The following is a 5,414-nucleotide window of genomic DNA, read 5'->3' as shown; positions in this document are numbered from 1 at the left end:
ATGGCACCTCCACCCCTTGCAGCTAACGATAGATTAAACCAGGCTACAAAGCGCGGTAAATCTCTCACTCGCATGACAATCGCACAAATTCCACCACACCGACAACGATGTGTGACAACATGGACAATACATACAATTGATGCAACATTAAAAGATGTATTGTTCCGCTGAATTTGGTACTTTAAAAACTGTTGAAGTATTATACTGTAAACTGTTAACTTACTTCCATAAAAGTTTAAAATTTTAAATGACAAGACCTTTTCTACGAACAATGTTTAAATCAAAAACTTCAAATGACTGGATGACAATGTATCTCTTTAACGTTGATTTTTTACTTTTTTGATATGACTGCGAAACTCGATGTTTTTGTTAAAGTTTTTTTCGTAGACCAAACGTCATTAGTCAAAATCAAAACCAATATCTGAATACAGTTTTTCTAGAGAACATTTTAGATTTGAGCAAGTTACGTATACAACACTCCAAACATAATCATAAATGAAGAGATTATAATTGACATACATATACATTACCTATGCCAAATTAAATATAACTGAGGTCAAATGAGATACAAACTTTAAATGGATATTCATGTCATGTTATTCAACGATTGCACAAGATGTTCACATTGACTTAAACTAGCCAAATTAGTCAATACTAGTAGGACATTCTTGCACGGTAAGTTTTTAAACAAATTATATTGATGAAATCTACTTTAAATTGACACGTTTTTGCAGTCTTAGGTCCATCTAGACACAATAGAAAGAAAAAATCATGTTATAAAAGATTGGAAATAACATTTAAAAAGGACTTATTCCTTACCCAATGGTAATCGTACTATTGTTAAGTGTGAATGTATCACTTGAATCATTGTTTGACAAATTTTGTGTAAAAATCAAGAAATAGTATGACAAATATTTCAATCATATGCATAACGCGAACATTACAGGTTATAAGGTATTCAAACAAATATGATCAGAAAATAGTTTCGACCAGGACAGAGAGTGGTTAGTATTTAGGGCCAGTGCTTAAAACTGGTAAGACATAGACCTGAGTGAGATTTTGCTAAGGTTCCAAATAATTTAAATACTTGGCATTTTTTTAATTTTACTCGTTTGGTCATATATTTCCACTTATGCGTTGGTGCGTATTATTTTTTGTTATATACTATTAGGAAAAAACCAGGCTTCCATCGCACCATATGATTTGATGTTGACCTGTCCTGGATAATTAACTTTCTAATTAACATGTGCACCCAATTTTATCTCCAATGACTGCAATGAAGCAGAAAATGTGTTAGAGGTTTAATAGAATTCTTTGGAAAGTAACGCACAATCATCATACATGGGTCAAAGAAGGATGGTTTGGTTACTATTAATTAAAAAATTTGTAAGGGTTCCGCGGAACCCAGTGTCTCGCCTACTTTTGCTGTAAATCGCAGGCTCAACAAAAAAGAGGCAAAAAATCAATAAAAATATTCCTCTTGATGCTATCCTATGATTGTAAGAAGGTTTTGTCCAAGTTTGGTAAAAATCTAGGACAGTTAATGAATCTAATAAATGTGTTGAAAACAATAACTGCAGACTGTATGTAATGTTAACTGGAAGAAAATCTAAGTCAATTTAAAAGTAAAATACAGAAAAAATGAAGTTATCTTTATACAAAATTTACTAACTTATGATCATAAATAAGCCTCTATCCAAGTTTTGTACAAATTAACCCAGGATAGTTTAAGAGAGTTATTCAAATTTTAAAAACTTTTACCACAGAGTGAATGTAATGTTTCCCTGCAGAAAAACTAAGTCCATTTAAAGGGTAGATACGGAATAAATGGATTCATCATTTTTATAAATTTTGCCTCTGGATACAATCTTATGATCATAAACAAGCAACTGTCCAAGTTTGGTAGAAATCCAGTATAGTTTAAGAAAGTTATTAAAATTCTAAAAACTTTAACCACAGAGTGAATGTAATGTTTCCCTGCAGAAAAAACTAAGTTCATTTAAAAGTAAAATACGGAAAAAATGGATTTATTTTTTTTATAAAATTTGCTTCTGGATACTATCTTATGATCATAAACAAGCGTCTGTCCAAGTTTGGTACAAACCAAGGATAGTTTAAGAAAGTTATTAAAATTCTAAAAACTTTAACCACAGAGTGAATGTAATGTTTCCCCGCAGAAAAAAACTAAGTCCATTTACAAATAAAATACGGAAAAAATGGAATTTTATTTTTACAAAATTTACTTCATAATACTCTCTTATGATCATAAACAAGCTTCTATCCAAGTTTGGTAGAAATCCAGTACAGTTTAAGAAAGTTATTAAAATTTCAAAAACTTTTCACAGAGTGAATATTTGTGGACGCCGCCGACGACGACGCCGACGACGGAATGTAGGATCGCTTATTCTCGCTTTTTCGACTAAAGTCGAAGGCTCGACAAAAAGGGAATGCAAAATTTTAGGACAGTGGATTTCATCTATTGTGATAAACACACCCTGGAGAAGCTACATTAGATCTTAAAAAGGATTTCAAAGTTCCATCGAAATAACAAAACGCCTATACCAAACACATATAAAACACATCATCTTGAATGTTTCGCAATTTTACTTAAAAAATAGTCATGAAATTTGACATGTTTCTCATCATCGACTGGTCAAATGTATTTATTTTCCGATATATGATTTCTAATTAAATGATGATTTAAAAAAAGGACTTTCTGATTAATTCATTTTACCCAAGAGTTTATTTGTATGTGTATATGAAACGAAAAACGAACTCTTTTGTTATACATTCTGCCCTCATTTTATGTTAATAGGTTAATTGAATAGATATAAGAATATGTCGTATGAGTGCCAATGAGACAACTCTATTCGAGTCAAATTTTTAGAAGTTAACCATTATTGGTAATTATTAAGTATGGTCTTAAACACGGAGCCTTGGCTCACACCGAACAGCAAGCTATAAAAGGCCCCAAAATAGATAGTGTTAAACCATTCAAACGAAAAAAAAAACCCCAAGTTTAAACTACATGTATATACAAACTAGAAAGTACACTTTCCAACTTTACCTGAAACAATAGTGTTACATCATAACATAGAAAGACACTCTATTAAATAGCAATTGAAATGGCTTAACGCAATCAAAATACATATTAACAAAAGTGAACATTCACTGAACGCATACATTTGATCTATAACACAATGTAAATAAACGATCAATAAAATAAGGGATGAGATGTAACGCACATCACCATGGTAAGTTTATATACTTCAGTGTATGGATTTACATATTAATTACAATAGACAGACAAGACAAACGTCGCAATACTTCAGTACGAATTCGTTATTCTTTAACCTTGTACAATTTTGAAATTCATGTAACACTTGCCACTGGAAATCTTCAAAGCTGTACTGTATTTGACATTTATCTTTTGACTCGATCATCGCATATAAATTCTGTGTAGATTAAACGCTTATAACTAAAATACCAACCTGGTATTTTAAAAGTATTATCTACATGTTTAAAACAAATGTTCTCTAGAAACACGAACCATTCATTTGAATTGAGAATGCTTGTACTCGCAATGTGTCTATCAATATATTTCATTGACATCTATATATTGCTGAGATTGATAGATGTCATTTTGTCATTTATGTCGATAAGTCACAGGTTCAAGAACGTAAATTTACATTTCCTTTTTTTCTTCTTAGCCTCATACATTTTATGCTTAATTTTTGATTTCAATTACAGATGATCCTCCACTTCTTCAAGGTAATTGGTTGTATACTTCAAATGGTTGTTCTGTCGATAAATGTTCTGTTATCAAAGTTTATTCCTTCAATCAAAGAAGCAAAGGCAGCAAGATTTAGAAAAACACTCGAAGGAACTACACTGACTGACGAAGATTATATGAACTCTATTTATACACTGGCTTTTTTCAAACAAGAATGGAAGGCGATGTATTTAGATATTTTCAAAACTGCTAAATTACATGGCAAACCACCAAACGTCGAAGTGATTAGAATAGACGATTCTGTCAAAACGAGGCTTTCAGATTTTCAACGGAAAGGAAGACCACTGATATTAAATTTCGGCAGTTGTACGTGACCACCGTTTATGGTGAAGCTTGAACACTTTAATGAAGTAATAGCTCGCTTTTCTGATATCGCTGATTTTCTAATCATTTACATTGAGGAGGCACACCCTATTGATGGTTGGAGATTTGGAAATAACATAGAAATCAATTATCATAAAAACTTAGAAGAACGCATTGCATCAGCCAAACGTCTAAAGTCTTTTGGACCAAAATGTTCAATTGTTGTAGATAACATGCAAGACGAGGCTAATTTGCAGTACGGAGCGCTGTATGAGCGTTTATACATTGTTTCAAGTGACGTCATTGTTTATGCAGGTGAAAGAGGACCAGTAGGATATCGTGTTGAAGAAATAGAACAGTGGTTAGAAAATTATCGTAGTTAGACATGTATTTGTGTATGATATAACTAGTCAAACAATATAACAGTAGTTTCTTGTGATTGTATGAAGAGGAATATAACACAGAAGATGTGGCATATTTTCCAGTGCGACTACTTGCCACAATTGTACTATTGTAATTGTAGTTTAATCTGAATAATATAAAATGTAATTGGCAAATCTATAGTATTCAAATTATAAAGTACATAACAAAAATCATTTAATTGATCGTTTCCAGTCTAACGTATGAAGATAAATTTGTAAATAGTTTTCAGATTTGTTGGAAGCCATTCTGCTGGTATAATAAACTTATTATGAAAAACATTGTTGGTTTTATTAATTCGAATGTAAAGACAAGATTGAGTCTACTTCTATTTTGTACTTTTAGAATGTTTGTATGGTGTCTAACTGGATTGGCAGAAATATAATGAAATCGTCTTTCTTCTTCAATTATTGCATGAGTTGTTACTTTATAACATGGATGCTATTGTGAATATCGAGTCATTTATCGTGACGGAATAGCTTATGGTGATCAAGCATTGCGATAGGATCATGAAAAGTCAAACGTAACTTAGTGTGTAAAACGTTATCTTTAGATTGTCAGAGAGTCCAGTAAATATAGTGTGGTTTTACTTAAGAAAAAAATCATATTTAAAAACAAAAGTATATTTTTGTTGATTTCTTTAATAATATTTGATCGTGAAAGATTAGGCAATGCATGTTTTTTTTATTGTAACCGTAAATAAGGCGTGTCCAGACTGAATGATCAGAATCCAACGTTTTTTTTTCTCTAATTGATCGACTTGGAATTGGTCGAAGCGTGAAATAAATTACTGACTGTAGGTCGGCTGATTGTTAACGAATATCCGTTTTAAACATGATATCGGAAATAAATATGTTATAAACAAATATAAAATGTAACTGTTTTTATTGGTTGTCGT

At 31.4% G+C, this 5,414-nt stretch overlaps 1 pseudogene; it reads left to right on the top strand.

The window, feature by feature from the left end:
• The first annotated feature begins 604 nt into the window (after positions 1 to 604).
• On the top strand, positions 605 to 4,563 carry LOC134681661 (thyroxine 5-deiodinase-like; annotated as a pseudogene).
• Positions 4,564 to 5,414: the final 851 nt, after the last annotated feature.

Source organism: Mytilus trossulus, chromosome 8, assembly GCF_036588685.1.
Source record: "Mytilus trossulus isolate FHL-02 chromosome 8, PNRI_Mtr1.1.1.hap1, whole genome shotgun sequence".
Classification (NCBI taxonomy): Eukaryota; Metazoa; Mollusca; class Bivalvia; order Mytilida; family Mytilidae; genus Mytilus; species Mytilus trossulus.
Note: the sequence above shows the minus strand (reverse complement) of the source record. Positions and strands in the feature narration are given on the sequence as shown.